This window comes from Mobula hypostoma, chromosome 11, assembly GCF_963921235.1.
Source record: "Mobula hypostoma chromosome 11, sMobHyp1.1, whole genome shotgun sequence".
Lineage (NCBI taxonomy): Eukaryota > Metazoa > Chordata > Chondrichthyes > Myliobatiformes > Myliobatidae > Mobula > Mobula hypostoma.
The window spans coordinates 82,865,373-82,890,122 of record NC_086107.1 but is presented as its reverse complement, the minus strand read 5'-3'; positions in this window follow the sequence as shown (position 1 = coordinate 82,890,122).

The window sequence follows — 24,750 nt, the reverse complement described above, 5'->3', positions numbered from 1 at the left end:
TCAGATTATAGAATGAAAACATGGAAGCAAATGAAGATGAACTCCGGGGTCTCAGTAAACAACTGCACGCTACGATCCAAGGAAAGGGAAACCTAAAAAAGCAGATAGACTTGGAAAAACAGCAATTTTAAAAGTATAATGTGCTATAATTACTATTCCTTAACAAGACTCCATCCCTCCTCCTCCTGTCTTCTATCATTTTGGATCTCCCCCTCCCCCTCCCACTTTCATGTCTCTTACTAGCTCTTCCTTCAGTTAGTCCTGACGAAGGGTCTCAGACTGTAACGTTGACTGTACCTCCTCCTAGAGATGCTGCCTGGCCTGCTGCGTTCACCAGCAACTTTGATGTGTGTTGTTTAACAAGATGAGTTTAGTCTTACAAGTGATGTATATGAAATCAATGTAATTGGGGTAAAGCAACTACATGAAAATATGTGACAAAATTAGGAAAGAATAGCAGTTTGTGGCATTATCTAATGAGTGCATTAAGCATTCATGAGGAATTGCATCTACAGAGTGATGCTAATAGAGAATTGCAGGCTGAACTAGATTGTCTAAAGTAGAGAACTCCAGTACATATTTGGTTGGAACACCACAAGTCTAGCAGGTGGCGGTAATGCCCTGAAAACTGGTTGCCAACTGCCATAAAACAAAAAAGAAGAAGAAGAAGACCTGTGTCTAGCCAAGGTGTTTCAATTGATGGTAGTAAAAATATACCTGCATCTGGAAGGTCTAACTATTGGTAAATCAGTACCCTGGCAAAAACTACACCACAAACACGAAAGAACATCCCAAACAATCCTGCGAAAAGGTTATTGAAAAACACAATTAAGAAGATGGATACAAGAAAATTTCCAGGCACTGAATAGCCCTTGGAGTACAGTTAAGTCAATCATCAAGAAGTGGAAATAATATGGCAAGCTGTAAATCTGCCTAGAGACCATCCTCAAAAACTGAGTGAGAGTGTAAGAAGGGGACGAGTGAGGGAGGCCATGCTGGAGGAGTTGCAAGCTTCAGTGGCTGAGATGGGAGAGACTGTGCAAACAACAACTGTTGCCCGGGTGCTTCCAGTCACAGCTTTATGGGAGAGTGGCAAAGAGAAAGCCACTGTTGGGGGGGGGGGGGAAACTCACATGAAATCTCAGCCAGAGTTTGCCAGAAGGCATGTGGGAGCACGAAGTCAGCTGGAAAAAGGTTCTATGGTCTGATAAAATTAAAATTGAGCATTTTGGTCATCAGACTAAACACTAGGGCATTAACCAAACACCACACATCATCAAAAACACATATTCCTACCATGAAACATGGCAGAGGCTGTATCATGCTGTGGGGATGCTTCACTGCAGCAGGCCATGGAAGGCTTGTGAAGGTAGAGGGTAAAATTAATGTAGCAAGATACAGGGAAATCTTAGGAGAAAATGTAATGGTCTGCAAGAGAACTGCAACTTGGGAGAAGATTTATTTTCCAGCAAGACAATGACACCAAGCATAAAGCCAAAGCTACACAGGAATGGCTTAAAAACAACAAAGTTAATGTTCTGGAGTGGCCAAATCAGAGTCCATACCTCAATCCAATTGAGAATTTGTGGCTGGACTTGAAAAGGGTTGTTCACTCACAATCCCCATGCAATCTTACAGAATTTATGCAGTTTTGTAAGGAGAATTGGGAAAAATTGCAGTGTCCAGATTTACAAAGCTGATTGAGACCTATCCACACAGACTCAAGGCTGTAATTGCTGCTAAAGGTGCATCTACTAAATACAGACTTGAAAGGGTTCAGTAATTTTGCAATCAATTATCTTATGTTTAATAATTGTTATAAGTTTAGACCAATTTGTAGGTTTTCACTTTGACACAAGAAAATTCTTTTTGCTGATCAGGGTCAAAAAGCCAAATGAAATCCACTGTGATTCAATGTTGTAAAACAAAAAAAACATGAAAAATTCCAAGGGGGGGAGGCGTGAATAATTTTAATATGTACTGTATCAGGACAATGGGACTTTCTCCAGTGTAATGAGATACCAGGGCAATGGGACATTCTCCAAATTAATGAGTTATCAGGACAATTGGACATTCTCCAGTGTAATAAGATACCAGGGCAATAGGACGTCCTCCAGTGTAATGAGATACCAGAGCAATGGGATGTTCTCCAATGTAATGAAATATCAAGGAATGGGACATTCTCCAATATAATGAGATATCAGGGCAATGGGACATTCTCCAATGTAATGAGATATCAGGGCAATGAGACATTCTCCAGTGTAATGAAATATCAGGGCAATGGGATATTCCCCAGTGTAATGAGATATCGGCAATGGGGCATTCTCCAGTGTAATAAGATATCAGGGCAGTGGGGCATTCTCCAGTGTAATAAGATATCAGGGTAGTGGGACATTGCCCACTGTAATGAGATATCAGGGTAGTGGAACATTGTCCAGTTTAACGAGATATCAGGGTAATAGGACATTGTCCAGTGTAATGAGTTATCAGGGCAATTGGACATACTCCAATGTAATGAGACGTCAGGGCAATGGGACATTCTGCAGTGTAATGAGATATCGGCAATGGAGCATTCTCCAGTGTAATAAGATACCAGGGCAATAGGACGACCTCCAGTGTAATGAGATACCAGAGCAATGGGATGTTCTGCAATGCAATGAGATATCAGGGAATGGGACATTCAACAATGTAATGAGATATCAGGGCAATGCATCATTCTCCAATGTAATGAGATGTCAGGGCAATGGGACATTCTCTAGTGCAATGAGATATCGGCAATGGAGCATTCTCCAGTGTAATAAGATACCAGGGCAATGGGATATCCTCCAGCGTATTGAGATACCAGGGCAATGGGGCATTCTCCAGTGTAATGAGATATCAGGGCAATGGGACATTGTCCGGTGTTAGAAGATACCAGGGCAATTGGACATTCCCCTGTGTAATGAGATACCAGGGCAATGGGGCATTCTCCAATGTAATAAAACATCAAGGCAATGGGACAGTGTCCAGTGTAATGAGATATCACGGCAATGCGACATACTCCAATGTAATGAGTTACCAGTGCTATGGGACATTGTTGAAAGTATGAGATATCGGTAATGGGATATTCTCCAGTGTAATGATATATCATGGCAATGGGACATGCTCCACTATAATGACATACCAGGGCAATGGGACATTCTCCAATGTAATGAGATATCAGGGCAATGGGACATTCTCCAATGTAATGATATATCAGGGCAATGAGACATTCTCCAGTGTAATGAGATATCTGCAATGGGACATTCTCCAGTGTAATGAGATCTCCTGGCAATGGGACATTCTCTAGTGTAATGAGATATCAGGGCAATGGGGCATTCTCCAGTGTAATGAGATATCAGGGCAATCGGACATTCTCTAGTGTAATGAGCTATCAAGATAATGGGACATTTTCCAGTGTAATGCAATATCGGGGCAATGGGACTTTCTCCAATTTAATGAGTTATCCGGACAATGGGACATTCTCCAGTCTAATATGATACCAGGGCAATAGGACGTCCTCCAGTGTAATGAGATACCAGAGCAATGGGATGTTCTGGAATGTAATGAGATATCAGGGAATGCGTCATTCTCCAATGTAATGAGATGTCAGGGCAATGGGACATTATCCAGTGTAATGAGATATCGGCAATGGGGCATTCTCCAGTGTAATGAGATATCAGGGCAATTGCACATACTCTAATATAATGAGATATCAGGGCAATGGGACATACTACAGTATAATGAGTTACCAGGGCATTGGGACATTCTCGAATGTAATGAGATATAGGCAATGGGACATTCTCCAGTGTAATGAGATATCAAGGCAATGGGACATTCTCTAGCGTAATGAGATACCAGGGCAATGGGGCTTTCTCCAATGTAATGAGATATCAGGGCAATGGGACATTCTCCAGCGTAACAAGATATCAGGGCAATGGGACATTCTCTAGCATAATGACATACCAGGGTAATGGGACGTCCTCCAGCGTAATGAGATACCAGAGAAATGGGATGTTCTCCAATGTAATGAGATATCAGGGCAATGGAACATTCTCCAGCGTAACAAGATATCAGGGCAATGGGACATTCTCTAGCATAATGACATACCAGGGTAAAGGGACGTCCTCCAGCGTAATGAGATACCAGAGAAATGGGATGTTCTCCAATGTAATGAAATATCAGGGCAATGTTGGCATTTATTTCTAGAGGAATAGAGTATAGGAGCAGGGATGTGATGTTGAGGCTCTACAAGGTGCTGGTGAGACATTACTTGGAGTGCTGTTGGAAGTTTTGGTCTCCTTATTTAAGAACGGACGTGCTGACATTGGAGAGGGTACAGAGAAGATTCACTAGAATGATTCCAGGAATGAGAGGGTTCACATATGAGGAACGTTTGTCCGCTCTTGGACTGTATTCCTTGGAGTTTAGAAGAATGAGGGGAGACTTCATAGAAACATTTTGAATGTTGAAATGCATGGACAGAGTGGATGTGCAAAGTTGTTTCCCATGATGGGGGAGTCTAGTACGAGAGGGCAGGACTTAAGGATTGAAGGGCGCCCATTCAGAACAGAAATGCGAAGAAATTTTCTTAGTCAGAGGATGGTGAATCTATGGAATTTGTTCCCACAGGCAGCAGTGGAGGCCAAGTCATTGGGTGTATTTAAGGCAGAGATTGATAGGTATCTGAGTAGCCAGGGCATCAAAGATTATGGTGAGAAGGTGGGGGAGTGGGACTAAATGGGAGAATGGATCAGCTCATGATAATATGGTGGAGCAGACTCGATGGGATGAATGGTCATCTTCCACTCCTTTGTCTTATGGTCATATGGTCTTATGAATATCAGGGAATGGGAGATTCTCCAAAGTAATGAGCTATTAGGGTAATGCAACATTTTCCAATGTAATGAGTTACCAGGGCAATGGGAGATTCCAGAATGTAATGAGAAATCAGGGCAATGGGACATTCTCCAGTGTAATGAGATACTGGCAATGGGATATTCTCCACTGTAATGAGATATGACGGCAATGGGACATTCTCTTGTGTAATGAGTTACCAGCGCAATGGGAGATTATCGAATGTAATGAGAAATCAGGGCAATGGGACATTCTACAGTGTAATGAGATATCGGCAATGGGCCAATCTCCAGGGTAATGAGATATGAGGGAATGGGACACTCTCTAGTGCAATGAGATACCAGGGCAATGGGGCATTCTACAGTGTAATAAAATATCAGGGCAATTGGATATTGTCCAGTGTAATCAGATATCAGGGCAATGGGACATTGTCCGGTGTAATGAAATATCAGGGCAATGGGACATTGCCCAGCGTAATGAGATATCAGGGTAATCGGACATTGTCCATTATAATGAGATATGAGGGCAATGGGACATACTCCAATGTAATGAGTTACCAGGGCAATGGGGCATTATCGAATGTATTGAGATTTTGGCAAGGTACATTCTCCACTGTAATGAGATATCAGGGAAATGGGACATTCTCTTGTTTAGTGACATACCAGGGCAATGGGGCATTCTCCAGTGTAATGAGATACCAGGGGAATGGGACATTCTCCAGTGTAATGAGATACTAGGGCAATGTGACATTCTCCAGTGTAATGAGATATCAGGGGAATGGGACATTCTCCAGTGTAATGAGCTATGAGGGCAATAGGACATTCCCCAGTGCAATGAGATATCAGGGCAATGGAACATTTTCCAATGTAATGAGTTACCAGGGTAGTGGGACATTCTCGAATATAAGATATCAGGGGAATGGGGCATTCTCCAGTGTAATGAGATATCTGCAATAGGACATTCTCCAGTGTAATGAGATATCAGGGCAATGGGACATTCTCTTGTGTAATGAGATACCAGGGCAATGGGACTTTCTCCAATTTAATGAGTTATCAGGACAATGGGAGATTCTCCAGTGTGATAAGTTACCAGGGCTAAACTAGAGAGCAGGCTATTCTAGACTGGGCTTTGAGCAATGAGGAAGGGTTAATTAGCAATCTTGTCGTGAGAGGCCCCTTGGGTAAGAGTGACCATGATATGGTGGAATTCTTCATTGAGATGGAGAGTGACATAGTTAATTCAGAAACAAAGGTTCTGAACTTAAAGGGGGGTAACTTTGAAGGTATGAGATGTGAATTAGCTAAGATAGACTGGCAAATGACACTTAAAGGATTGACGGTGGATATGCCATGGCAAGCATTTAAAGATTGCATGGATGAACTACAACAATTGTTCATCCTAGTTTGGCAAAAGAATAAATCAAGGAAGGTAGTGCACCCGTGGCTGACAAGAGAAATTAGGGATAGTATCAATTCCAAAGAAGAAGCATACAAATTAGCCAGAGAAAGTGGATCACCTGAGGACTGGGAGAAATTCAGAGTTCAGCAGAGGAGGACAAAGGGCTTAATTAGGAAGGGGAAAAAATATTATGAGAGAAAACTGGCAGGGAACATAAAAACTGACTGTAAAAGCTTTTATAGATATGTAAAAAGGAAAAGACTGTTAAAGACAAATGTAGGTCCCCTGCAGACAGAAACAGGTGAATTGATTATGGGGAGCAAGGACATGGCAGACCAATTGAATAATTACTTTGGTTCTGTCTTCACTAAGGAGGACATAAATAATCTTCCAGAAATAGTAGGGGACAGAGGGTCCAGTGAGATGGAGGAACTGAGCGAAATACATGTTAGTAGGGAAGTGGTGTTAGGTAAATTGAAGGGATTAAAGGCAGATAAATCCCCAGGGCCAGATGGTCTGCATCCCAGAGTGCTTAAGGAAGTAGCCCAAGAAATACTGGATGCATCAGTGATAATTTTTCAAAACTCGTTAGATTCTGGACTAGTTCCTGAGGATTGGAGGGTGGCTAATGTAACCCCACTTTTTAAAAAAGGAGGGAGAGAGAAACCGGGGAATTATAGACCGGTTAGCCTAATGTTGGTGGTGGGGAAACTGCTGGAGTCAGTTATCAAAGATGTGATAACAGCACATTTGGAAAGCGGTGAAATGATCAGACAAAGTCAGCATGGATTTGTGAAAGGAAAATCATGTCTGACGAATCTCATAGAATTTTTTGAGAATGTAACTAGTAGAGTGGATAGGGGAGAACCAGTGGATGTGGTATATTTGGATTTTCAAAAGGCTTTTGACAAGGTCCCACACAGGAGATTAGTGTGCAAACTTAAAGCACATGGTATTGGGGATAAGGTATTGATGTGGATAGAGAATTGGTTAGCAGACAGGAAGCAAAGTGTGGGAATAAACAGGACCTTTTCAGAATGGCAGGCAGTGACTAGTGGGGTACCGCAAGGCTCAGTGCTGGGACCCCAGTTGTTTACAATATATATTAATGACTTGGATGAGGGAATTAAATACAGCATCTCCAAGTTTGCGGATGACGCAAAGCTGGGTGGCAGTGTTAGCTGTGAGGAGGATGCTAAGAGGATGCAGGGTGACTTGGATAGGTTGGGTGAGTGGGCAAATTCATGGCAGATGCAATTTAATGTGGATAAATGTGAAGTTATCCACTTTGGTGCCAAAAATAGGTAAACAGATTATTATCTGAACGGTGGCCGATTAGGAAAAGGGGAGGTGCAGCAAGACGTGGGTGTCATTATACACCAGTCATTAAAAGTGGGCATGCAGGTACAGCAGGCAGTGAAAAAGGCGAATGGTATGCTGGCATTTATAACAAGAGGATTCGAGTACAGGAGCAGGGAGGTACTACTGCAGTTGTACAAGGCCTTGGTGAGACCACACCTGGAGTATTGTGTGCAGTTTTGGTCCCCTAATCTGAGGAAAGACATCCTTGCCATAGAGGGAGTACAAAGAAGGTTCACCAGATTGATTCCTGGGATGGCAGGACTTTCATATGAAGAAAAACTGGATGAACTGGGCTTGTACTCATTGGAATTTAGAAGATTGAGGGGGGATCTGATTGAAACGTATAAAATCCTAAAGGGATTGGACAGGCTCGTTGCAGGAAGATTGTTCCCGATGTTGGGGAAGTCCAGAACGAGGGTTCACAGTTTGAGGATAGAGGGGAAGCCTTTTAGGACCAAGATTAGGAAAAACTTCTTCGCACAGAGACTGGTGAATCTGTGGAATTCTCTGCCACAGGAAACAGTTGAGGCCAGTTCATTGGCTATATTTAAGAGGGAGTTAAATATGGCCCTTGTGGCTATGGGGATCAGGGGGTATGGAGGGAAGGCTGGGGCGGGGTTCTGAGTTGTATGATCAGCCATGATCATAATACATGGCGGTTCAGGCTCGAAGGGCCTAATGGCCTACTCCTTTTCTATGTTTCTATGTTTCCATGCCCTCCAGTGCAATGAGATACCAGAGCAATGGATGTTCTCCAAAGTAATGAGATATCAGGGCAATGGGTCATTCTCCAATTTAATGAGTTATCAGGTCAATGGGACATTCTCCAGTGTACTGAGATATCAGGGCATTGGGACGCCCTCCAGTGTAATGAGATATCAGGGCAATGGGACATTCTCCAGTGTAATGAGATATCGCAAAAGGGACATTCTCTCATGTAATGAGATATCAGGGCAACGGAACATTCTCATGTGTAATGAGATATCAGGGTATTGGGACATTCTCCAGTGTAATGAGCTATCAGGTCAATGGGACATTCTCCAGTGTAATGAGATATCAGGGCAATTGGACGTCCTCCAGTGTAATGAGATACCAGAGCAATGGGATGTTCTCTAACGTCATGAGATATCAGTCAATGGGACATTCTCCAATGTAATGACATATCATAGCAATTGGACATTCTCAAGTGTAATGAGCTATCAGGGCAATGGGACATTCTCTAGTGTAATGATATACCAGGGCACTGTGGCATTCTTCAGTGTAATAAGATATCAGGGCAATGGGACATCGTTCAGGTTAATGAGGTATCTGGGAAATGGGACATTCTCCATTCTAATGAGCTATCAGGGCAATGGGACATTCTCCAGTGTAATGAGATATCAGGGCGATGGGATATTCTCCAATTTAATGAGTTATCAGGACAATGGGACATTCTCCAGTGTAATGAGATCCAGGGGAACGTGTCGTACTCCAGTGAAATGAAATATCAGGGCATTGGGATATTCTCCAATGTAATGAGATATCAGGGCAATGGGACATTCTCCATTCTAATGAGCTATAAGGGCAATGGGACATTCTGCAGTACAATCAGTTTTCAGGGCAAAGGGACATTCTCCAATTTAATGAGTTATTGGGACAATGGGACATTCTCCAGTGTACTAAGATACCAGTGCAATGGGATGTTCTCCAGTGTAATGAGATACCAGAGCAATGGGATGTTCTCTAATTTAATTGGATATCAGGGAATTGGTCATTCTCCAATGTAATGAGATATCAGGGCAATGGGACATTCTCCGATGTAATGAGATATCAGGGTAATAGGACATTGTCCAGTTTAATGAGATATGAGGGCAATGGTACATACTCCAGAGAAATGAGATATCAGGGCAATGGGAGATACTCCAATGTAATGAGTTACCAGGGCAATCAGACATTATCGAATGTATTGAGATTTCAGCAAGGGACATTCTCCACTGTGATGAGATATCAGGGCAATGGGACATTCTCTAGTGTAATGACATACCAGGGAAATGGGACATTCTCCAGTTTAATGAGATACCAGATCAATGGGACCTTCTCCAGTGTAATGAGATATCAGGGGGATGGGATATTCTCCAATTTAATGAGTTATCAGGACAATGGGACATTTTCCAGTGTGTTAAGATACCAGGGGAACGTGTCGTACTCTAGTGAAATGAAATATCAGGGCATTGGGATACTCTCCAATGTAATGAGATATCAGGGCAATGGGACATTGTCCAGTGTAATGAGCTATGAGGACAATGGGACATTCTCCAGTGCAATCAGATACCAGGGCAATGGGACATTCTCCAATTTAATGAGCTATCAGCAGAATGGGACATTCTCCAGTGGAATAAGATACCAGGGCAATGGTACGTCCTCCAGTGTAATGAGATACCACAGCAATGGGATGTTCTCCAATGTAATGAGATATCAGTGCAATGGGTCATACTCCAATTTAATGAGTTATCCACACAGTGGGACATTCTCCAGTGTACTAAGATATCAGGGCAATGGGAAGTGCTCCAGTGTAATGAGATACCAGAGCAATGGGATGTTCTACAATGTAATCAAATATCAGGTAATGGGATATTCCCCAATGTAATGAGATATCAGGGCAATGGGTCATACTCCAGTATAATGAATTACCAGGGCATTGGGACATTCTCGAATGCAATGAAATATCGGCAATGGGACATTCTTCAGTTTAATGAGATATCAAGGCAATGGGACATTCTCTAGCGTAAGGAGATACCAGGGTAATGGGGCAATCTCCAGTGCAATGAGATATCAGAGCAATGGGATGTTCTCCAATGTAATGAGATGTCAGGGAATAGGATATTCTTCAATGTAATAAGATATCAGGGCAATGGGACATTATCCAATGTAATGAGTTACCAGGGCAATGGGACACTCCCTAGTGAAATGAGATACCAGGGCAATGGGGCATTCTCCAGTGTAAAGAGAAATCAGGGCAATGGGACATTCTCCAATTTAATGAATTATCAGGACAATTGGACATTCTGTAGTGTAATAAGATACCAGGGCAATAGGACGTCCTCCAGTGTAATGAGATACCAGAGCAATGGGATGTTCTCCAATGTAATGAGATATCAGGGAATGGGACATTCTCCAATGTAATGAGATATCAGGGCAATGCGTCATTCTCCAATGTAATGAGATGTCAGGGCAATGGGACATACTCCAATATAATGAGTTACCAATGCAATGGGACATTCTCTAGCGTAATGAGATACCAGGGCAATGGGGCATTCTCCAGTGTAATGAGATATCAGGGCAATGGGGCAATCTCCAGTGTAATGAGATATCATGGTAATGGGACATTCTCCAGTGTAATGAGCTATCAAGGTAATGGGACATTATCCAGTGTAATGAAATATCAGGGCAATGGGACATTCTCCATTTTAATAAGTTATCAGGACAATGGGACGTTCTGCAGTGTAATAAGATACCAGGGCAATAGGGCGACCTCCAGTGTAATGAGATACCAGAGCTTTGGGATGTTCTCCAATGCAATGAGATATCAGGGAATGATACATTCTCCAATGTAATGAGATGTTAGGGCAATGGGACATTCTCCAGTGTAATGTGGTATCAGCAATGGGACATTCTCCTGTGTTATGAGATATCACGGCAATGGGACATTCTCCTGTGTTATGAGATATCACGGCAATGGGACATTCTCCAATGTAATGAGATATCAGGGCAATGTAACATACTCCAATGTAATGAGCTACCAGTGCTATGGGACATTGTCGAAAGTATGAGATATCGGCAATGTGACGTTCTCCAGTGTAATGATATATCATGGCAATGGGACATGCTCCACTGTAATGCCATACAAGGGCAATGGGACATTCTCCTGTGTAATGAGATACCAGAGCAATGGGATCTTCTCCAATGTAATGAGATGTCAGGGCAATGGGACACTCTGCAGTGTAATGAGATATCGGCAATGGAGCATTCTCCAGTGTAATAAGATACCAGGGCAATAGGACGACCTCCAGTGTAATGAGATACCAGAGCAATGGGATGTTCTCTAATGCAATGAGATATCAGGAAATGGGACATTCTGCAATGTAATGAGATATCAGGACAATGCGTCATTCTCTAGTGTAATGAGACAATACGGCAATGGGGCTTTCTCCAGTGTAATACGATATCAGGGCAATGGCACATTGTCCAGTGTAATGAGATATCAGGACTGGGACATTTTCCAGTGTAATGAGCTATCAGGGCAATGGGACATTCTCCAGTGTAATGAGATATCAGGGCAATGGTACTTTCTCCAATTCAATGAGCTAGGACAATGGGACATATTCTAGTGGAGTAAGATACAAGGGCAATGGTACGTCCTCCAGTGTATTGAGATACCAGAGCAATGGGACGTTCTCCAATGTAATGAGATATCAGGGCAATGGGTCATTCTCCAATTTAATGAGTCATCAGGTCAATGGGACATTCTCCAGTGTACTAAGATTTCAGGGCAATGGGATGTTTTCCAATGTAATCAGATATCAGGGAATGGGATATTTTCCAATTTAATGAGATATCAGGGAAGTGAGACATTGTCCAATCTAATGAGATATTAGTGCAATGGGACATTCTCCAGTGTAATGAGATACCGGGGCAATGGGGCTTTCTCCAGTGTAATAAGATAGGAGGCCAATGGGACAGTGTCCAGCATAATGAGATATCAACAATGGGACGTTTTCCAGTGTAATGACATACCAGGGCAACGGGACATTCTCCAATTAAATGAGTTATCAGTACAATGGGACATATTCCAGTGGAGTAAGATATCAGGGCATTGGGATGTTTTCCAATGTAACGAGATATCAGTGCAATGGGACATTCTCTAGTGTAATGGGATACCAGGGCAATGGGTCATTCTACAATTTAATGAATTATCAGGACAATGGGAGATCCTCCAGTGTGATAAGTTACCAGGGCTATGCTATGCCCTCCAGTGCAATGAGATACCAGAGCAATGGATGCTCTCCAAAGTAATGAGGTATCAGGGCAATGGGTCATTATCCAACTTAACGAGTTATCAGGTCAATGGGACATTCTCTAGTGTACTTAGATATCAGGGCAGTGGGACGCCCTCCAGTGTAATGAGATACTAGAGCAATGGGTTATTCTCCAATGTAATGAGATATCAGGGAATGGGACATTCTCCAATGTAATGAGATATCAGGGCAATGAGACATTCTCGCGTGTAATGAGATATCGCCAAAGGGACATTCTCTCGGTTAATGAGATATCAGGGCAACGGAACATTCTCATGTGTAATGAGATATCAGGGTATTGGGACATTCTCCAATGTAATGAGCTATCAGGTCAATATATCATTCTCCAATTTAATGAGTTATCAGGACAATGGGACATTCTCCAGTGCACTAAGATACCAGTGCAATTGGACGTCCTCCAGTGTAATGAGATACCAGAGTAATGGGATGTTCTCCAATGTCATGAGATATCAGTGAATGGGACATTCTCCAATGTAATGAGATATCAGGGCAACGGGACATTCTCGAACGTAATGACATATCATAGCAATTGGACATTCTCATTTGTAATGAGATATCAGGGCAATGGGACATTCTCTAGTGTAATGATATACCAGGGCACTGGGGCATTCTCCAGTGTAATAAGATATCAGGGCAATGGGAAATTGTCCAGTTTAATGAGATATCAGGGCAATGGGACATTCTCCAGTGTAATGGGATATCAGGGCGATGGTATATTCTCCAATTTAATGAGTTATCAGGAAAATTGGACATTCTCTAGTGTAATAATATCCAGGGGAACGTGTCGTACTGTAGTGAAATGAAATATCGGGGCTTTGGGATACTCTCCAATGTAATGAGATATCAGGGCAATGGGACATTGTCCAGTGTAATGAGCTATAAGGGCAATGGGACATTCGACAGTACGATCAGATATCAGGGCAAAGGGACATTCTCCAATTTAATGAGTTATCAGGACAATGGGACATTCTCCAGTGTACTAAGATACCAGAGCAATGGGATGTTCTCCAGTTTAATGAGATACCAGAGCAATGGGACCTTCTCCAGTGTAATGAGTGTTACGTACCCCGTAACTGGGTTGCCAAACCAGCAGAAATGGATCACTCAGTTGGAGTCTGGAGTACTAGAACTAAGAAAGTTTTATTAAAGAAACAAGCAACACAGTAATCGAAAGGATAATAAATGCAACAGTTCAACAATGATAACCACACATGTGCACAGAATTAAGATAACAGCATCAATCAAGCTCTATCATTGTCTAGGGGTAAATGACCAAATTTCAAAGTGACTCAAAGTTCAGTCCAGTTTAGTAGTTCAGTTCGCAGTAATCGTTGCCCTGGCGATGGACAACGTGGGGGGAGAGAAAGAGAGAACAGGAACAACTATTCATACACGGCTTCACTCACCGACCGGCGATATGGCTCACAAGCAACTTTTGGGCGGGTCCTTGGTGATGTCACCTGAGGTCACCGACTGTGACCCCTCCTCCAGATGCGGTCGATCCTCTGCAGTGAACCCGGCACCCAGGCAAGGGCGGACACACACCGGGTTCCCGCTGATCGTACCTTTCCACCCTGGCCGTTGTCTGATACCTCTCACCGACTCGTGAGAAGCGTACCGCTTCCAGGGTCTCGTTACCTCGGGTGGCGTGTGTGTGTCTTAGCGAACCTGTCCCTTTTTATCCCGCTGCTGGGGCATCGCCTGTCCATCACTTCAAACAGTTCAAGGTTCAAAGGGGGGAGCCGCTCCAGACAGCTCTCTCTCCCCCGTCCCTTCATTACACATCTCCAGACGCTGCTCCATTGTTCCTTATCTCTCCTTCCCCTGAGGGCAGGTGGCAGACCAACTGCTGATGCCACTGATGCTAGCCCAGGCCAGCAAACATCTTAATTATATGTGTATTCTCGTCACATGAGATATCAGGGGGATGGGATATTCTCCAATTTAATGAGTAATCAGGACAATGGGACATTCTCCAGTGTGGTAAGATACCAGGGGAATGGGACGTCCTCCAGTTAAATCAAATATCACGGGAATGAGACGTTCTCCAATGTAATGAGATATCAGGGCAATGGGACATTGTCGAATGTAATGAGCTATGAGGGCAATGGGACATTCTCCAGTGCAATCAGATATCAGTGCAATGTGTCATTCTCCAATTTAATGAGTTATTTGGACAGTGGGACATTCTCTAGTGTACTAAGATATCAGGGCAATGGGACGTGCTCCAGTGTAATGAGATACCAGAGCAATGGGATATTCTCCTATGGTTGGGGGTTGGGAATCAAATTAAAGAGACTGGGTGTGAGGAGGTCGTGAAAGTGCAGATTGTTATTAATGATTATGATATAGTTGGGATCACAGAGACATGGCTCCAGGGTGACCAGGCATGGGAGCTCAACGTTCAGGGATATTCAATATTCAGGAGGGATAGACATGAAGGAAGGGGAGGTGGGGTGGCGTTGCTGGTTAAAGAAGAGATTAACGCAATAGAAAGGAAGAACATAAGCCGGGAAGATGTGGAATCGATATGGGTAGAGCTGCGTAACACTAAGGGGCAGAAGACGCTGGTGGGAGTTGTGTACAGGCCACCTAACAGTAGTAGTGAGGTCGGAGATGGTATTAAACAGGAAATTAGAAATGTGTGCAATAAAGGAACAGCAGTTATAATGGGTGACTTCAATCTACGTACAGATTGGGTGAACCAAATTGGTAAAGGTGCTGACGAAGAGGATTTCTTGGAATGTATGCGGGATGGTTTTTTGAACCAACATGTCGAGGATCCAACTAGAGAGCAGGCTATTCTGGACTGGGTTTTGAGCAATGAGGAAGGGTTAATTAGCAATCTTTTCGTGAGAGGCCCCTTGGGTAAGAGTGACCATAATATGGTGGAATTCTTCATTAAGATGGAGAGTGAGATAGTTAATTCAGAAACAAAGGTTCTGAACTTAAAGAGGGGTAACTTTGAAGGTAGGAGACGTGAATTAGCTAAGATAGACTGGCAAATGACACTTACAGGATTGATGGTGGATATGCAATGGCAAGCATTTAAAGGTTGCATGGCTGAACTACAACAATTGTTCATCCCAGTTTGGCAAAAGACTAAATTAAGGAAGGTAGTGCACCCGTGGCTGACAAGGGAAATTAGGGATAGTACCAATTCAAAGAAGAAGCATACAAATTAGCCAGAGAAAGTGGCTCACCTGAGGACTAGGAGAAATTCAGAGTTCAGCAGAGGAGGACAAAGGGCTTAATTAGGAAGGGGAAAAATATTATGAGAGAAAACTGGCAGGGAACATAAAAACTGACTGTAAAAGCTTTTATAGATATGTAAAAAGGAAAAGACTGTTAAAGACAAATGTAGGTCCCCTGCAGACAGAAACAGGTGAATTGATTATGGGGAGCAAGGACATGGCAGATGAATTGAATAATTACTTTGGTTCTGTCTTGACTAAGGAGGACATAAATAATCTTGCAGAAATAGTAGGGGACAGAGGGTCCAGTGAGATGGAGGAACTAAGCGAAATACATGTTAGTAGGGAAGTGGTGTTAGGTAAATTGAAGGGTTGAAGGCAGATAAATCCCCAGGGCCAGATGGTCTGCATCCTAGAGTGCTTAAGGAAGTAGCCCAAGAAATAGTGGATGCATTAGTGATAATTTTTCAAAACTCGTTAGATTCTGGACTAGTTCCTGAGGATTGGAGGGTGGCCAATGTAACTCCACTTTTTAAAAATGGAGGGAGAGAGAAACCGGGGAATTATAGACCGGTTACCCTAACGTCGGTGGTGGGGAAACTGCTGGAGTCAGTTATCAAAGATGTGATAACAGCACATTTGGAAAGCGGTGAAATGATCGGACAAAGTCAGCATGGATTTGTGAAAGGAAAATCATGTCTGACGAATCTCATAGAATTTTTTGAGGATGTAACTAGTAGAGTGGATAGGGGAGAACCAGTGGATTTGCAATATTTGGATTTTCAAAAGGCTTTTGACAAGGTCCCACACAGGAGATTAGTGTGCAAACTTAAAGCACACGGTATTGGGGGTAAGGTATTGGTGTGGGTGGAGAATTGGTTAGCAGACAGGAAGCAAAGAGTGGGAATAAACGGGACCTTTTCAGAATGGCAGGCGGTGACTAGTGGGGTACCGCAAGGCTCAGTGCTGGGACCCCAGTTGTTTACAATATATATTAATGACTTTGATGAGGGAATTAAATGCAGCATCTCCAAGTTTGCGGATGACACGAAGCTGGGTGGCAGTGTTAGCTGTGAGGAGGATGCTAAGAGGATGCAGGGTGACCTGGATAGGTTGGGTGAGTGGGCAAATTCATGGCAGATGCAATTTAATGTGGATAAATGTGAAGTTATCCACTTTGGTGGCAAGAATAGGAAAACAGATTATTATCTGAATGGTGGCCGATTAGGAAAAGGGGAGGTGCAACGAGACCTGGGTGTCATTATACAGCAGTCATTGAAAGTGGGCATGCAGATACAGCAGGCAGTGAAAAAGGCGAATGGTATGCTGGCATTTATAGTGAGAGGATTCGAGTACAGGAGCAGGGAGGTACTACTGCAGTTGTACAAGGCCTTGGTGAGACCACACCTGGAGTATTGTGTGCAGTTTTGGTCCCCTAATCTGAGGAAAAACATCCTTGCCATAGAGGGAGTACAAAGAAGGTTCACCAGATTGATTCCTGGGATGGCAGGACTTTCATATGAAGAAAGACTGGATGAACTGGGCTTGTACTCGTTGGAATTTAGAAGATTGAGGGGGGATCTGATTGAAACGTATAAGATCCTAAAGGGATTGGACAGGCTAGATGCAGGAAGATTGTTCCCGATGTTGGGGAAGTCCAAAACGAGGGGCCACAGTTTGAGGATAGAGGGGAAGCCTTTTAGGACCGAGATTAGGAAAAACTTCTTCACACAGAGAGTGGTGAATCTGTGGAATTCTCTGTCACAGGAAACAGTTGAGGCCAGTTCATTGGCTATATTTAAGAGGGAGTTAGATAAGGCCATTGAGGCTACGGGGGTCAGGGGGTATGGAGGGAAGGCTGGGGCGGGGTTCTGAGTTGGATGATCAGCCATGATCATAATAAATGGTGGTGCAGGCTCGAAGGGCCGAATGGCCTACTCCTGCACCTATTTTCTATGTTTCTATGTAATCAAATATCAGGGAATGGGATATTCCCCAATGTATTGAGATATCAGGGCAATGGGACATACTCTAGTGTGATGAGATATCAGGTCAATGGGACATTCTCTAGTGTAATGAGACACCAGGGCAATGGGATGTTCTCCAATTTAATTAGATATCAGGGAATTGGTCATTCTCCAATGTAATGAGATATCAGGTTAATAGAACATTGTCCAGTGTAATGAGATGTGAGGGCCATGGTACATACTCCAGTGAAATGAGATATCAGGGCAATGGCACATACTCCAGTGAAATGAGATATCAGGGCAATGGGACATTCTCTAGTGTAATGACATACCAGGGCAATGGGACATTCTCCAATTTAATGATTTATCAGGACAATAGGACATATTCCAGTGGAGTAAGATACAAGGGCAATGGTACGTCCTCCAGTGTATTGAGATACGAGAGCAATGGGACATTCTCCAATGTAATGAGATATCAGGGCAATGGGTCATTCTCCAATTTAATAAGTCATCAGGTCAATGGGACATTCTCCAGTGTACTGAGATATCAGGGCAATGGGATATTCTCCAATGTAATCAAATATCAGGGAATGGGATATTCCCCAATGTATTGAGATATCAGGGCAATGGGACATACTCTAGTGTGATGAGATATCAGAGCAATTGGACATTCTCTAGTGTAATGAGATACCAGGGCAATGGGATGTTCTCCAATTTAATTAGAAATCAGGGAATTGGTCATTATCCAATGTAATGAGATATCAGGGCAATGGGACATTCTCCAACGTAATGAGATATCAGGGCATTGGGGCATTCTCCAGTGTAATGAGATATCAGGGTAATAGGACATTGTCCAGTGTAATGAGATATGAGGGCAATGGTACATACTCCAGTGAAATGAGATAACAGGGCAATGGGAGATACTCCAATGTAATGAATTACCAGGGCAACCAGACATTATCGAATGTATTGAGATTTCGGTAAGGGACATTCTCCATTGTAATGAGATATCAGGGCAAAGGGAAATTCTCTAGTGTAATGACATACCAGAGCAATGGGACATTCTCCAGTTTAATGAGTTATCAGGACAATGGGACATTCTCCAGTGTACTAATATACCAGAGCAATGGGACATCATCCAGTGTGGTAAGATACCAGGGGAATGGGACGTCCTCTAGTTAAATCAAATATCACGGGAATGAGACATTCTCCAATGTAATGAGATATCAGGGCAATGGGACATTGTCCAGTGTAATGAGCTATAAGGGCAATGGGACATTCTCCAGTGCAATCAGATATCAGTGCAATGTGTCATTCTCCAATTTAATGAGTTATTCGGACAGTGGAACATTCTCCGGTGTACTAAGATATCAGGGCAATGGGACATGCTCCAGTGTAATGAGATACCAGAGCAATGGGATATTCTGCAATGTAATCAAATATCAGGGAATGGGATATTCCCCAATGTATTGAGATATCAGGGTAATGGGACATTCTCCAATACAATGAGATATCAGGGCAATGGGACATACTCTAGTGTGATGAGATATCAGGGCAATGGGACATACTCTAGTGTAATGAGATATCAGGGCAATGGGAGATACTCCAATGTAATGGGTTACCAGGGCAATCGGACATTATAGAATGTATTGAGATTTCGACAAGGGACATTCTCCATTGTAATGAGATATCAGGGCAATGGGACATTCTCTAGTGTAATGACATACCAGGGCAATGGGACATTCTCCAATTTAATGAGTTATCAGGACAATGGGACGTATTCCAGTGGAGTAAGATGCAAGGGCAATGGTACGTCCTCCAGTGTATTGAGATACCAGAGCAATGGGATGTTCTCCAATGTAACGAGATATCAGCGAATGGGATATTCTGTAATGTAATGAGATATCAGGGCAATGGGACATTGTCCAATCTAACGAGATGTCAGTGCAATGAGACATTCTCTAGTGTAATGAGATACCAGGGCAATGGGTCATTCTCCAATTTAATGAATTATCAGGACAATGGGAGATTCTCCAGTGTGATAAGTTACCAGGGCTATGCTATGCCCTCCAGTGCAATGAGATACCAGAGCAATGGATGTTCTCCAAAGTAATGAGGTATCAGGGCAATGGGTCAATATCCAATTTAATGAGTTATCAGGTCAATGGGACATTCTCCAGTGTACTGAGATATCAGGGCAATGGGACGCCCTCCAGTGTAATGAGATACTAGAGCAATGGGATATTCTCCAATGTAATGAGATATCAGGGAATGGGACATTCTCCAATGTAATGAGATATAAGGGTAACGGAACATTCTCATGTGTAATGAGATATCAGGGTATTGGGACATTCTCCAGTGTAATCAGCTATCAGGTCAATGGGACATTCTCCAGTGTAATGAGATATCAGGGCAAAGATACATTCTCCAATTTAATGAGATATCAGGGCAATGGGACATTGTCCAGTTTAATGAGGTATCAGGGTAATGGGACATTCTCCATTCTAATGAGCTATCAGGAAAATGGGACATTCTCCAGTGTAATAAGATCCAGGGGAACGTGTCGTACTCTAGTGAAATGAAATATCAGGGCATTGGGATATTCTCCAATTTAATGAGTTATCAGGACAATGGGACATTCTGCAGTGTACTAAGATACCTGTGCAATGGGACGTTCTCCAGTGTAATGAGATACCAGAGCAATTGGATGTTCTCCAGTTTAATTAGATATCAGGGAATTTGTCATTCTCCAATGTAATGAGATATAAGGGCAACGGAACATTCTCATATGTAATGAGATATCAGGGTATTGGGACATTCTCCAGTGTAATCAGCTATCAGGTCAATGGGACATTCTCCAGTGTAATGAGATATCAGGGCAAAGATACATTCTCCAATTTAATGAGATATCAGGGCAATGGGACATTGTCCAGTTTAATGAGGTATCAGGGTAATGGGACATTCTCCATTCTAATGAGCTATCAGGAAAATGGGACATTCTCCAGTGTAATAAGATCCAGGGGAACGTGTCGTACTCTAGTGAAATGAAATATCAGGGCATTGGGATATTCTCCAATTTAATGAGTTATCAGGACAATGGGACATTCTGCAGTGTACTAAGATACCTGTGCAATGGGACGTTCTCCAGTGTAATGAGATACCAGAGCAATTGGATGTTCTCCAATTTAATTAGATATCAGGGAATTTGTCATTCTCCAATGTAATGAGATATCAGGGTAATAGGACATTGTCCAGTGTAATGAGATATGAGGTCAATGGTACATACTCCAGTGAAATGAGATATCAAGGCAATGGGAGATACTCCAATGTAATGGGTTACCAGGGCAATCGGACATTATAGAATGTATTGAGATTTCGGTAAGGGACATTCTCCATTGTAATGAGATATCAGGGCAAAGGGACATTCTCTAGTGCAATGACATACCAGAGCAATGGGACATTCTCCAGTTTAATGAGTTTTCAGGACAATGGGACATTCTGCAGTGTACTAAGATACCAGAGCATGGGACATTATCCAGTGTGGTAAGATACCAGGGGAATGGGACGTCCTCCAGTTAAATCAAATATCACGGGAATGCGACATTCTCCAATGTAATCAGATATCAGGGCAATGGGACATTGTCCAATGTAATGAGCTATGAGGGCAATGGTACATACTCCAGTGAAATGAGATACCAGAGCAATGGGACATTCTCCAATTTAATGAGTTATCAGCACAATGGGACATATTCCAGTGGAGTAAGATACAAGGGCAAAGGTACGTCCTCCAGTGTATTGAGATACCAGAGCAATGGGACGTTCTCCAATGTATTGAGATATCAGGGAAATGGGACATTGTCCAGTGTAATGAGCTATGAGGGCAGTGGGACATTCTCCAGTGCAATCAGATATCAGTGCAATGTGTCATTCTCCAATTTAATGAGTTATTCGGACAGTGGGACATTCTCCAGTGCACTAAGATATCAGGGCAATGGGACGTGCTCCAGCGTAATGAGATACCAGAGCAATGGGATGTTCTCCAATGTAATCAAATATCAAGGAATGGGATATTCCCCAATGTATTGAGATATCAGGGCAATCGGACATTCTCCAATATAATGAGATATCAGGGCAATGGTACATACTCTAGTGTGATGAGATATCAGGGCAATGGGACATTCTCTAGTGTAGTGAGATACCAGGGCAATGGGATGTTCTCCAATTTAATTAGATATTAGGGAATTGGTCATTCTCCAATGTAATCAGATATCAGGGCAATGGGACATTCTTCAATGTAATGAGATATCAGGGTAATAGGACATTGTCCAGTGTAATGAGATATGAGGGCAATGGTACATACTCCAGTGAAATGAGATATCAGAGCAATGGGAGATACTCCAATGTAATGGGTTACCAGGGCAATCAGACATTATAGAATGTATTGAGATTTTGGCAAGGGACATTCTCAATTGTAATGAGATATCAGGGCAAAGGGACATTCTCCAGTGCAATGACATACCAGAGCAATGGGACATTCTCCAGTTTAATGAGATGCCAGAGCAATGGGACATTCTCCAATTTAATGAGTTATCAGCACAATGGGAAATATTCCAGTGGAGTAAGATACAAGGGCAAAGGTACGTCCTCCAGTGTATTGAGATACCAGAGCAATGGGACGTTCTCCAATGTAATGAGATATCAGGGCAATGGGTCATTCTCCAATTTATTGAGTCATCAGGTCAAAGGGACATTCTCCAGTGTACTAAGATATCAGGGCAATGGGATATTTTCCAATGTAATGAGATATCAGCGCAATGGGACATTGTCCAAGCTAACGAGATATCAGTGTAATGGCACATTCTCTAGCGCAATGAGATACCAGGACAATGGGGCTTTCTCAAGTATAATAAGATATGAGGGCAATGGGTCATTGTCCAGCGTAATGAGATATCAGCAATGGGACATTTTACAATCTAATGAGCTATCAGGGCAATGGTACATTCTCTAAGTGTAATGAGATATCAGGACAATGGGTCATTCTGCAATTTAATGAATTATCAGGTCAATGAACATTCTCCAGTGTACTGAGATACCAGAGCAATGGGATGTTCTCCAATGTAATCAAATATCAAGGAATGGGATATTCCCCAATGTATTGAGATATCAGGGCAATGGGACATTCTCCAATATAATGAGATATCAGGGCAATGGTACATACTCTAGTGTGATGAGATATCAGGGCAATGGGACATTCTCTAGTGTAGTGAGATACCAGGGCAATGGGATGTTCTCCAATTTAATTAGATATTAGGGAATTGGTCATTCTCCAATGTAATGAGATATCAGGGCAATGGGACATTCTTCAATGTAATGAGATATCAGGGTAATAGGACATTGTCCAGTGTAATGAGATATGAGGGCAATGGTACATACTCCAGTGAAATGAGATATCAGAGCAATGGGAGATACTCCAATGTAATGGGTTACCAGGGCAATCGGACATTATAGAATGTATTGAGATTTGGCAAGGGACATTCTCAATTGTAATGAGATATCAGGGCAAAGGGACATTCTCTAGTGCAATGACATACCAGAGCAATGGGACATTCTCCAGTTTAATGAGATGCCAGAGCAATGGGACATTCTCCAATTTAGTGAGTTATCAGCACAATGGGACATATTCCAGAGGAGTAAGATACAAGGGCAAAGGTACGTCCTCCAGTGTATTGAGATACCAGAGCAATGGGACGTTCTCCAAGGTAATGAGATATCAGGGCAATGGGTCATTCTCCAATTTATTGAGTCATCAGGTCAAAGGGACATTCTCCAGTGTAAAAGATATCAAGGCAATGGGACATTGTCCAAGCTAACGAGATATCAGTGTAATGGGAAATTCTCTAGTGCAATGAGATACCAGGACAATGGGGCTTTCTCAAGTCTAATAAGATATGAGGGCAATGGGTCATTGTCCAGCGTAATGAGATATCAGCAATGGGACATTTTACAATCTAATGAGCTATCAGGGCAATGGTACATTCTCTAAGTGTAATGAGATATCAGGGCAATGGGACATTCTTCAATGTAATTAGATATCAGGGTAATAGGACATTGTCCAGTGTAATGAGATATGAGGGCAATGGTACATACTCCAGTGAAATGAGGTAACAGGGTAATGGGAGATACTCCAATGTAATGGGTTACCAGGGCAATCGGACATTATAGAATGTATAGAGATTTCGGCAAGGGACATTCTCTATTGTAATGAGATATCAGGGCAATGGGACATTCTCTAGTGCAATGACATACCAGGGCAATGGGACATTCTCCAATTTAATGAGTTATCAGCACAATGGGACATATTCTAGTGGAGTAAGATACAAGGGCAAAGGTACGTCCTCCAGTGTATTGAGATAGCAGAGCAATGGGACGTTCTCCAATGTAATGAGATATCAGGGCAATGGGTCATTCTCTAATTTATTGAGTCATCAGGTCAATGGGACATTCTCCAGTGTTCTAAGATATCAGGGCAATGGGATGTTTTCCAATGTAATGAGATATCAGCGCAATGGGACATTGTCCAATCTAACGAGATATCAGTGCAATGGGACATTCTCCAGTGTACTAAGATACCTGTGCAATGGGACGTTCTCCAGTGTAATGAGATACCATAGCAATGGGATGTTCTCCAATTTAATTAGATATCAGGGAATTTGTCATTCTCCAATGTATTGAGATATCAGGGCAATGGGACATTCTCCAGTGTAATGAGATATCAGGGTAATAGGATATTGTCCAGTGTAATGAGATATCTGCAATGGGACATTCTCTAGTGTAATGACATACCAGGGCAATGGGACATTCTCCAAATTAATGAGTTAT